General features: G+C 45.8%; 1 long non-coding RNA gene across 2 annotated transcripts in view; it reads left to right on the top strand.

The window, feature by feature from the left end:
- Positions 1–12,079, top strand: part of LOC122176045 — a 123,647-nt gene that overhangs the window by 104,349 nt on the left and 7,219 nt on the right. For both annotated transcript variants that reach the window (XR_006177612.1, XR_006177613.1), the window contains exon 3: positions 8,762–8,871. This is a non-coding gene — a long non-coding RNA (uncharacterized LOC122176045). The remainder of the gene's footprint in view (positions 1–8,761; positions 8,872–12,079) is intronic.

Here is a 12,079-nt window from a genome sequence, read left to right as displayed (position 1 = left end):
ATCAGTGCAGTGTTCAGGCTTCATATGTACTCTGCCATTCCCTTAGGCCATTGTTTAGATGGTATTTTTAGGAGTTAAGCAGTGTTTGTGTCTTGTGGTGTCTGCTTTGGCCCAGCCAACTTGCCCTGCAGCTGCTTTGGGGCACCAGGCAGCCGAAGAACCAGGAGCATAATGCCAAATAGGATCATAAGAGCCATAAGTGCATAATAAAGCTGGGGGGAGCAGATATTTTTTAGGGTTTTTTTGAGGTTTTGCTGTTGCTTGTTTTAATGTCATCTCTATGGGACGTCTGTGTCGGTCACTCAGCCTTCAGTTGATAGAAAGCCCATTTTGAACGGAGGAGTGTTTTGTGTGCACATCTTTCCATGTGATACCAAGTATTTCAGGAATTCCTTGACCAGCACAAACTGGAGGGAAAGCCAAACACGCACGTGGTGCTGCAATGAGGACAGTGGAACTGGAGCTGGTTTCTCTGGTAGTAGTGAGACCTGAAGGACGGCAGCTTGCAACCCAAGGCTGACTTAGGAGGATTTTAGAATTTGCTGTCTGGCTTCTGTTCTAATTGTTTTTTAGTGTAAACAATCCCCCAACCCAGAGTGGATGGCAAATGTCAAAATCAGAATAATTAAATGAGTACTAATGAGTTTCCTAAATAAATCAAGGCGTTCCAATGTAATAGGGTTCAGAACTGCTGTTAGGTCTTTGTACTGGTGAGACTACATCTTAAAAAAAGGCAACAGCAACAACAGAAAGGGCAGTTGGTTTATCCTAACCAACCAAGCATGTTCCACACTCACATCTCTGCTGTGCAGGCAGGACAGCACTGTAACACTCAGCAGTACAGTACAGCAGTCATGCTTGTCTTGGCTGTTCTCTCTCATATTTGGTGTTTATTTTGAGAAGAAGGGAGGATAACTTTCAGTGCAGAGCAGAGGTAGGGGCTGTATGGTAACGTGGATTGTAGCCCCATTGCTTGGTTATATCTATGGTCTGTTCACGTGAGGTGACATACCTGCAACCCAACAGTGAGATCAAGCCCTGTGCTCCAATAGGTTTCCTTTGGTCATGAACAACCCATTGAGCTCTGGCTGCAAATCTACAATCCTGATCCACTTTTTTATTCCATATTAACTTGTTCCTTTGGATTCAGCTCACACTCTGACCACACAGACCTCACGCTGCCCTCTGGGTACTCAGCTCCCCAGTGCTTCAAGGTCTCCTGAGCACACAGACCTTTCTATAGAGAGAGGAGTGGTGTGTGACGGCCACGCCGTAAGACCACTGCCCTGCTCATCGAGGGAGAGCTGTGATTCGGATTAAGGCTTTCTCTTTGCTGCTTGAAATGAAGATGAGTACAGCAGGCAGTTGACTTTGGAAGTTTCTAGTGGTAAATATCTGGAGGCTCCTGTCCCTGTCAAAAGGGATGGATGTTTCAACAGCTAGTCAGCCAATTTCACGCTCAAATTAAAGTTGTCAGTCATCAGGTGTCCTGCTTGGTAGATAAGTGATATTACAGTTTCACATACCCAACCTTTTTTCCATTGGTCAGAATTTGATGCAGAAGCCTCGCTGGCATGCCATTGACACATAAAATGTAGCAATTATTGCTAGCATTTTTATTCTCAAGGTTTTTTGGCGCATTCAGCTCAGATTCCCATTTGCTTGGTTTAATACATGTAAACAATCCAATTTTTCATCAGTTCTGCTCAAGATCTCATCAGTGACTGCATATGGGTGTAATCAAGTAAGTATCGTTTACTACATTCAAAGCTTGGTTTTTTCATTTTCATCAGCTTCCACTTTTAAAATTTTCTGGAACTGCTCTAAATTTTGAATAGTATTAGCCAGGGTTCTTTTCTTTCAGTCTTTTTCTTTTCCTGTTTGAATTGTAATTCCAATTTCCCCCATGTCTTTGCAAAGCCAAATGTGCAGAATAGGTTCCGTCCCATGCTGGAATAACCTGTCTTATGTATACAAGATGAATTTTGCTCCTAAACAGTTCTGAAGAAGTTGCTGGTTATGTAATAACTACTGAATTTGTCATTCAAATTGTTCTTACTTCATCTTCCATCATTCTGCTCCTCTTCTCTGTACACACGTAGTGAAGGAGGGGGGAAAAAAAAAGCTGTAGTGAAGATGATGACAGTAATCTTGTGAGCTGGGTGAATTTGTCTAGCAGCAATTTTGCCCCATGAATGACAGATATTTTTTTCCTCACCCTTTCTATTTCTTCTCCCTGAATTTTACAGATCTCCTTCGGGTGAAATAGAAAAACTGCTGTGTGCCACTGCTGGGCATTGGAGTACAAAGCCACGCTGCCTGCTCAGTGTCAGGACTCCTAGTTGACTTGCTCATCTTCTGTGCTTAGAATTTCATAGGTACACATATTATTGATGAGCATCTCTGAAAATCCATCAAAGAAGAAATAGGTTTATCTAATCAGGAAAGTGTGTTGAACTTATGGGGAACTTGTGTTTGGAGTGAGTAACCTTCACCACATCTGACATCTTCAGATTACCCAGCTGCTGCTCTTCAGAGCAGTCTTTCAAAGGGCAGAAATCTCCTGTGCAGTGTTGGAGGATTGAGGCTTTGAGGCAGAGGTCAGGCAGAAAACCCTGGTTTGCATCTCAAGCCCTACATTTGTAACCTGAAAGCAAAGCATTTTTAAGCCATGCATCATTGCAGTGATTTGTTACTTAAATGATTGAGCAGGTGATGATTGTAAAGAGAAATTCATATAATCTATAGAGCAACGTGGTTAAAAATCTTTTTGCAGTAAGACACTGATATCGCATTTATGATATAGGGCAAGCTAGTCACATACAGGGTGAGAACAGGAGAGTACCATTCTTCTGTGCTCCTTCCTTCCCAGTCATTATTTCTCTGCCTGTTTCCTTAGGCTCCAGTTGCTTGCTCACTAATACGTTAGTGTCTGTAGTTGCAAAGGTACCTGTAGCTTTACAGGCTGTTAGGCTTGGATCTCTGGTATGAGATAAAAATGGAATATTACCTATTTATACTATCCTGTATCAATAGGGCAAGGCAGAGTTTTTTCCCATTCCTCATCTCTGACTGTGGAAAAATGCTAATAAGTCAGGATTGGTGGCAGACAGCACAGTGGAAAGTTCCTATGAATCAATGCTTCGGAAAAAAATGTGACCTTAACAAAGCAGAAACTGGAAGCAACCTGCAAATGGTTTGAATTTCTAGCTGATGGAGTTAGGTTAGTCACCGACGTGACTTCTGCAGCGTTGAGGGATGTGGTGTGTTGATGTAAAGCCTCCTCAGCACCCGTCCCACCCGCGCTGCCAGTCTCAGCAGTGCTGGTGGAGGTCATTAAACACAAAGGTTCAAAAGCTGTGAGCGGTGAGAGCATCATTGCTGGTCACATCAGGTCCTGGACAGCCCTCTGTGCGAAGGTCTGCATTGTTTGCAGCCAAGCGTGTGAGAACAAGAGGTGATTTGCTCGGTGGAGTTAGGAATGATTGCTGTTACTGGTTTGTTTCCCAGAAAGTAGAGCGGATCGTTTGCAAAGGCCGTGCCAGAGCTGGGCTCTGAATGTGCACACAGCCAGGGCCCCGTGGTGCTGGTGCCAGCACTTTCCTGGAGTTGCTGGGAGGTTCTGATGAACATTTTGCTGCATCCAGTGCAGTGCAATGCAGCGCAATGCTCTGAGCAGCAGGGCTCTCCTCTGCTGGTTCGTTCGGTGTGAAGAGCTCCCGCTCTGTTTCAGCTGTCTGAGGCAGAAATAATGAAATGGGGATGTTGCTTTGTTGGAGGGTTTTAAAAAATTTAAGTCAAACGTCTTCTGATGCAAACCAAAAAGGGAGTCGAGGTGTTGAAGTTGCATCCCAACTTGAGCAAGAATCACAGAATCATAGAATTGCTTGGGTTGGCACAGAGCTGCCCCAGCCTGGCCATGATCTCGGTGTGAGGGTACGGCTTTCGTGTCCTTCTGCATTTTCACAAACAAGTGTCAGGGCTGACTCGATTCCTGTTGGCTTCACAAGCAATCTGCACGGAGCTGCAGGTGCTGTGAGCAAAGCGTGGTGACCTGAGCAGGTGGCTGCTGAGCAGCTGTCCTGCACGTGCCTCTCAAAGATCTCGTGCTATGTCATTTTAAATGCAAAATAACCTTAATCAGAAAAAAAAAATAGGGATGTTGAGTGCCGTGATTTTAAATGTTTTGTTAAGGAGAAAAAAAACCAAAGCCACTTCTCTTCCCAATTCAAATTGAGAACCGAGTTCCCTGGGTCAGTGTTAGTCAGGCTGCTCCTACCTCAAGCAGATTCTCCCATCTGTGTCCCTAGCCTCGCTGCCCCTTTGCAGAGCACAGAGCTGATGCCCACCCTTCCCCTCCAGCATGCTCTGCATCTCGCCCTGCAGCACCGTGCACAGCAGCAGTGAGGGCGTGCAACTCCGCTGTGCTTTGCAGGTATCTTCCTCTCCCCAGCACTGCTTGGTTTCACTGCCGAGAAATTAGACCAAATGGAATTTGAATTGTTTTGCAATGAGTTGCAGTGAGGCAGCACTGTCAGTTTAATTAGCTCTTAACTCCAAGCTCGAAGCTTCTAATAAAGGTGCTCAGGAGCATATGGGTAGCAGAAAGAAAACAAATAATGGCAGGGCTGTTTTTCATGAGGATGAGGCGGCGTTCTTCAGAAAGGAACTGTGTACAGAGAACATCCCTGTGATTCACTGAGCCCACAGTCAGCTGTGTGATCTGGAGCAGAGGGGGTGGGAAATCAGCTGGGAAAGGATACATGCTGTGTTGGGCTGTGCACAAATGAGTTTTGGGAAACAGTGTTTCCTGTACCAAAGATCAGCCTGGGCTGGACCACAATGTTAAGTCTTATTTTCCAGTGTTTTTAATGGATTTAGACAAAACAGACCCTGTGCTGGCCCATTAAACCTTGTCAGATGTAATCTCTAACAATTTTAAAGGAAAGATTCCTAGAGGCATATCCTGGAAGGTAACAGATGTCTCAATAGAGACTGAATCTGCAGAAGACTGAAAATTTTACAGACCAATTTTACAGTTGCTTGTGTGTTGACCAGAGCCAAGAGGGCTGCTGCAGCCTGAGCAGGTGGGTGCAGGTGGGAGTTTGTTGCTGACAGCTCCATCACTGTCAGGCTTTCGTCTCTGCTGATGAAAATCTGAACTGCAGGCAGTGGGACTGGAGCAGCACTCGGTGCAAAGGAGGCTCAGAAATCCCTGTTTGTTCCCATATGAATGAGTTGCTCTGCTCACATGCCATTTCCTGAACTGGATCTGCATTTAGCTATAAAGTCCTGAACATGATTGACCTCTTCTGACATCCTGGTGGCAGGAGGGTGCTCTGGGGAAGCACTAATAACTGTTGCTCCAGGGGAACCAAGAAGTCTTATTCTACTTTCGCCTCTCTGCAGCTGGCGGTCATCTCTGCGGATGTCAGAAGAGGATGAATAATTTGTAGTATTTACTTGACTTATTTAGCACATTTTCTCCCCCCCTGCCACCTAAAATTCAGCTGAGGAGCTAATAACTTTCCTGGAAATGAGTCATCATAGCAAACCTTTCTATGAGCAGTTCAGTAGTTTATGGTAGGTAGATCATCGACAGCATTTGGTACTCAAGATTATAGCTGTTTTTATTGGGCATTTCGGTCTCGGGCAACGTGGTAATGCCCTCATTTGAGGGACAGTAGATATATAAATCAGGTGTTTACCATGATGAATCAACCATGATGACTTTTTAAAACTTGGCTTTCTGAAAGCATTTGCTGTCTCTCTTTGCTTGAACCGCATTCAACGTTTGTGGCAACATGTTTGCTAAGAAGCTTGAAAAAAAATCCAACAAAGACACAACAGCTACAAAGGAGGAAACATATGTTTCAAAGTAAGGGAGACTCATTCCTCCAAAAACATTTGTATATTTTTTCAAGTCTCCCAATATGAGCAATTTTTTCATTTATCGTGAAGCAGACTTGAAGCCCAGCTAGACTTGAGTTGGTAGCAAAACGCTCTCAAAATCTGCCACTAGAGGAGAAACAATATGTTGCTGTATCCAAAACATGCAGAGGGGAATTATGCAAAGAGATTACTCATCACTGGAGGAAAGTCTTGATTTCAAGTTCCCAGCATTGATTTACGTCGGGACTGCAACACTGACATCTCTGCCTTGCGCAATAGGAAAAGGCTTTTGCCTCCCCTGCAGCTGCTGTGGGCTGAGGCTTGACATAACTGACCTGAGCCACGATGAACACGTCTGCAGCCTTGACTGCAATGGCACAGAGCCAATGTGGGCCTGCTCTGGCAATTCCAGCTCAGGCGGGTGGCCAGCAAAGGAATCAAGCCCTGATTCAAAGAACTGCCCCAACTGCTCACCTGTCAGCTGTGCTTTCAGCTGGCCGCTCACGTGGCACCTTCTGTTCTGCTGGAAGGTGAGCATCCGGGGCGGTTCTTCCTTGAATCTGTCTGTCTGGTGGCTTGTGTTGACAGAAATATAACAACAACAAAAAAAAAGCAGATAATAACTTACTATGTTCTATAGCTCCTATTCATTATTTCTGGGCTTGAGAACAAGCGACAAGGAGTTAATGCAGTTGCTGCAGAGATGACTGCACTGTCTGAGTTTCATGGCTCCACCAAGCTGCGACCCAGCTGACTCACCCTATCTGGGAAAGGGAGTTTCGTGTCCTTATTGCCTCCCAGAATGGCTTAACTGTTGATGCACAGCCCCATGAGTTGCTTGGGGAGAACCCTCCTGCCTTCTGATCCTGATAGAGGAGCGTGTTTGGGGTTTTCTTTTCCCTCTGCCCTGACCCGGGGAACAGCCCTGGATCCATGAGGGCACCTATGGGCACAAGCATTCAGATGGGGAGGTAGGACAGCAGAAGCCATTAAGAAGGGAGAAAAGGAAAAGGAAAATATTGTTTTAGTATTCTTCATTGCCTGGAGCAGGTTGGCAAGGATCAGAAATGTGCTCCCTTGGGAAAGCATAGTGCTCTGCAGAGCTTGTCCCTGCATGATGGGACAGGTGAACAGGGAACCCCAGGGCAAGAGAAGAGAAAGTGAGATACAGAGAGCAGAACTGAGGCAGGAGACACAAAGAGGGAGGAAGGACCAGGAGCCAGAGACCCAGAGACATCCATCTTCCCTGTGCACGTTAGGGAAGATCTGATAACACGAAGTACTTTAAAGCAAGTCTTTGTGCTCTGCTCTGTGTCCTCTACTGCGTATATGAGGGACCTGCAAGCCTGCAGTTCATGTTTGGGGTTGGCAGCCAAAGGAATTTCTACTCCCCACTGATTACTGAGCTGCTGGGATGCCACCAAGCAGTGCCACTCACTGCGCTGCTCCTGCTGTCAGCTCTGAGCTGCGGGGCGGTGTGTGGGGAGAGCAGCCCATCTGCTCTGACCCCGTCCCACCTGCACTGCTGTCCCAAGCAGCTGATGGACACCTTGCTCTGCCCAAGCAGTGTTTGGATTTGGAGAGTTCACTGGTTTGGTTCTTTGGTTTTCTGCTGCGTTGTGCCTTTCTGAACATAGGTGTGGGGCTGGCAACAGGCCGAAGAGAACTGAGGGGCTTTCTAACAAACTCCATATGGGGTTGGGATGGCAAACATGTTTTTCTCTTGCATTGTTGCAATGGGTTGTTTTGCCTGCTTTTTGGGAAACAGCAGGGGCTTTCTTTTCCCCAATTATGTGAATAATTAGATTTATTTCAGTATTTACAAGAGATTGCTAAACACTTTGGTTTCAAGAAAGCTGGGAAGTCAGCTCTCTTGGGGGTGATGCAGTGAGTGGGTGGAAGAGGCCACAGTAGGGCATGGCTCTGCCTCTGTGGGGGAGATAAGAGGCACCTAAGAGTGCTCAGGTGCCCCCCACGGTCTGAGGTGTTTGCAGAAAGGAACAAGTTTCTCAGTTATCCCTTAGCAGGTGACTGTGTTCTGCCTGCAGGGCTCGGCTGCCTGGGGAGGCTGCTGGCAGGGCAGAACTGGGCACTAGCATCTTCCAGAGGCAGCTGGGGGGCTGTGAGGTGAGATGGCACCTAAGGTGAGAGTGGTTTTACTGTTGTGTTGGGGTTATTTTGTCACCAGTCCTGCCTTGTGTGGTGCATTGCTGGAGGATGAACTAAGGTAGTGCCGTGTGGTACTCTGGCAAGGAGCAAAACAAGTCGGTGATCATTTCTAAATAATTTCAGTGGACATTACCATTTATTTGCTATGTGCTTTCTCTTGGCTGGGCAGTTCTGAGTTTTTTGTGTTGTGGTGTACAGCTCTTTGTACTGCCTGGTGATTTTGTGCTTATAGGATATGTTGATGGAATGTGACTTAGAGGGCTTCATTTTAAAGAGCCTGTATTGCCTTTTCTCTTGAAGGAGAGGCAACAAGTGGTCCTTCCACCAGACAAGGTCTGTCCAGCTCCCCAGCCTGACAGCATCCATTGCAGTCGTGCAGCATCCACAATTCGTGCCTTGCAGAAAGGCAGAAGTTGGATGTTGTCTTGGAGATGTCTTGGGGTTTCCAGGCCAAAGCTCTTTGGCTCCTTTCAACAGGCAATGAAAGCAAAATGTGAGCTCTTTAGGGCTGGGACTTCTTTTGTTACTTCTCTGATGCTGAGCACAGGAAAACCTCAGTCTTGGGAATCTGAGACCTTACCCAAATAATTGAAGGATTGCAGGGCTGCCAGACATGACCAGGAGTTGGTGGAGTCATACATGAAAGCGTGCTGATGTGGCTGCACCATTCCTTATCATGTTTTCTCTCATCCATCCCCAGGACCTCCCCTGGCACAAGCTCTCTTGCTCCCTTGGCTGGGATGAGGTGCTGTGGCCCCAGGCATGGGGCACACTGAGACAAACTGAGCAGCTTTTTGAAAATGTCTTGAGGTAAGCTTTGCCAAATGATCAAAACTTGGTAAAGAAAGCAAAGTATTCTCATCTCTCTCTCTCTCTCTCTCTCCTTTTTTCCTTCCAAATGCCCCATTTTCAAATCTGTCGGTGCTATTTTTTTTTTTCTTTTTTATTTAAGAGGATCAAACAAACCAAAACTGTTTCGTCTTGGTGCTGAGCAAGACCTCTTTGATTGGCCCCAAATGATGGTGTTTTGTTGTTCAGCATTTAATTTTCCTGAGGCCAGCTGCACAATCATTCGGCATCAGTCAAAAAATGTTTTCAATTCCTTGCCCATTTGTGGTCTGATAGATCCTCCCTGCTTTCCTGCCAGTTTGGGCAGTTGAACTGTGGGACCCCCATGTTCTTAGGGCTTGTGCCTTTGAGGCAACTACTGCTCCAGGAATAGAGAAGCCAACATGTCCAGATGCCCAAGCCAGTGGCTCCCTGCATTGTCTGATCCAGACTCCCGATTTATTTTGAGTGTCATTCCTAGCAGCCCACCATCTAGCATGAAGAAATTCTATCCACTCATACAATGAGAGCATTTCTCTTCTGGCTGTTGCAGGATGTAGTAACATTTGTTTTTTAAAAAATAATCTGTTTCTGAGAAGGAATTTGTCCCATTGTTGTTTAGAATAGTAGCAGTAATAACAATGCTGAAAGCAGAAATTAATAACCAGATAGAGCCAGGGCTAGGGGCGAGAAAATTGCTGCAACTGCTGGGAGCAGCAAAATAGCTGTGCCCCAGCTGTTTTCTGCCCTGCTTAGCAGATGTCTGGAAAGCCACTGCCGCTGTTCCAGAGGGCCAGAAAGATGAAGCTAAGCACCCCCAGCAACTGCCAGAATTCTCCATAACAGTATATGTATTCCCATCCTACAGATAAGAAACAAGACAGACAATCAGTGCTTTTCTTTATTTGTATAGCAAGCTCCAGGTCGTATACTGCAGAACAAAGAGTTAATTTATAATACCCCATCCAAAGCTGTGTTCTCAGTGCAGGAGAAGGACTCAGTTAATATTCAAACATCTCAGTGCAGAACCTGAGCGGAGATGGAGAACATTGTCCTGCCAAGCAGTGGGGTGAGAGAGAAGGGAGCTGAGCAATTAAGTGCAGTGTGACTTTGTGTGTGATGGATGAGGCATTTTTTTCCACTGACACAGCAAAGCCTCAATAATTGTCAGGCATGGGCTGACAACTCTGATCTCTGTTTGAATGTTGGGAGTAGCTCTCAGTGGGTGGGATTCTCAAAATTTGGGCTATATTTGCAGAGCAGCACAAGTGCTGAGAGCTCCTGGGGGTTTGTCTGGACCGTTTCCCTCAGCTGGAGGGACTTGCAAGTTCAAATATATGTGGATAGGATGAGAAGTCAGAGGCTCAAATTGCCTCTCTGGAAATGCAGGTTGAACATTTGAAAATACTTTCTAACAATGGGAACAGTGAAATATTCATAGAAATGGCAACGGAGGGCTGTGGACGTGGCATCACTGGGGTTGTTAAGAGCAGGTTAGAAAAACATCTGTTAGGAAAGATGTAGGCTGATGATCCTGACCTGAGGAAGTAATATGAATTGAACGACCTCCCAAGTTCCCCTTCAGGCCAATTTGCTTTGCTTCTGCAGTGTTGCATAGCAGTGGTTAGCAGATAAATTGTAGTATAGTGATTCCAATGATTTCTTCTCCCCAAAGTACATGTTGAGAGTTTTCTCTCCAGTGTAGCATGAAGACGTGTTTCAGTCAGTAAACATGCGTCTCAAATTAATACCTCAGGATTATTAAATTGGGAAGAAAAAGGAACACTTTATTTTCATAATAAGGAAATGAATTTTCAAGAGGAAAAAGAAAGAAATACTCGCCTTGTCCACCCCCAGAAAAAAAAAGATGCATCGACTGAAGGATGTTTATTGCTAAATAATGAGAAGAAATGTAGAGTAAAGCAAAAGTTCCTATCTTTGGGGAGAAAAGAGAGGAAAAGAAAGGAGTAAGTGCACAGATATGGGTCGAACAAAACCCTGAAAGAGAAAGAATTCCTAAATAAATTAAATTATACATCTGACGAGCACAAACAGCCTTCTACTTTCAAAAGGGATTTAACCCAGTTCTTCAAAGAAACAAAACCCAGCAGTAATTAGTAAAGTGCTTTTATCTCTTCTGGATTAGAGTATCCCATAAAGCTGAATTCCTAGAGGTGATGTTTCTCCTCCCCAGAATATCAATCCTTAGAAGATGTTGCACAATTCTTCTGCTTCAGCCCAATTGGGTGCTGAGGAAGTTGGACTGCCTGGGCTGTGCTTACTTAGCTCATAGGAAAGTCAGCTGTGATGAGACCCCTGATAGAAAGATGAGGAAAACGTCAGGAAACTGGGACTTGCCCTTTGATGTTCCTATGAGCTACAAATTGGACCTTGAAGTCCTGCTGGCCTCCCGTGTGCTGAAACGATTTGCACCCAGGGTGCATCTGTGGCACGTGGAGCAGCACCTGTGCCTGGTGTGCGTGCATGATGAGGTTGGGAAAGCCCAGCCAAGGCTGGGAGAGTGCAGGGTGAGGTGGTCCCATCACTTCAGCCAGGGGAACGAGCACAGGGAAATGAGGCATCGCAGACACGCTTGGAGTGGAAAAATACAACCTGGATAGGACATGTTTCTAAACTCCCTAGGGGAAAATGAAGATCAACTCGCGTGCTGCTGTCTTTGACTTCTCAGCCAACAGATGCGATACCAGCAGCTCCAAATCTGCATGCTGAGCCGAGTTGGTGTTAGGAACCAGACATTCTTTCTGGATGGCTCCTCCAGTCCAAATGTGACTGTGCCATCAGTCGCTTCCCTGCAGCAGAAGCAAAACTCCTGCTTTCTGTGTATCCCAGGTGCGTTTCCAAAGCAAGGCAGCTCACAGCCAGGGCAGCTCACATCCACAGAAGTTTTGGTTTTCATGTGATGCCGATCAATGAGCCTGATGCAGCCGTTGGTAGGGATCATTCCCTGCCCTGGGTTACATGAGGAGGCAGTGGGACAGCTGCAGTGCTTAGTCCTGCAATTGCATTGCCTGGTTCAGAGGAGATGTCCCAAGGGCCTACGGCTCTTTTTTATTTGTGGTTTTTTTTTCTTCCTTTAAGTGATGTATTTATCAGAACAAAGCATGAATGCAGTAAGTAAAGCAGCTCTCAGCAGTGCTGCAGATATGCAGGCAGATTGTTGAGGTTTCAG

The sequence above is a fragment of the Lagopus leucura genome, unplaced genomic scaffold (genome assembly GCF_019238085.1).
Source record: "Lagopus leucura isolate 7727_CA_CO unplaced genomic scaffold, USGS_WTPT01 Super-Scaffold_760, whole genome shotgun sequence".
NCBI classification, from domain to species: domain Eukaryota; kingdom Metazoa; phylum Chordata; class Aves; order Galliformes; family Phasianidae; genus Lagopus; species Lagopus leucura.
Note: the sequence above shows the minus strand (reverse complement) of the source record. Positions and strands in the feature narration are given on the sequence as shown.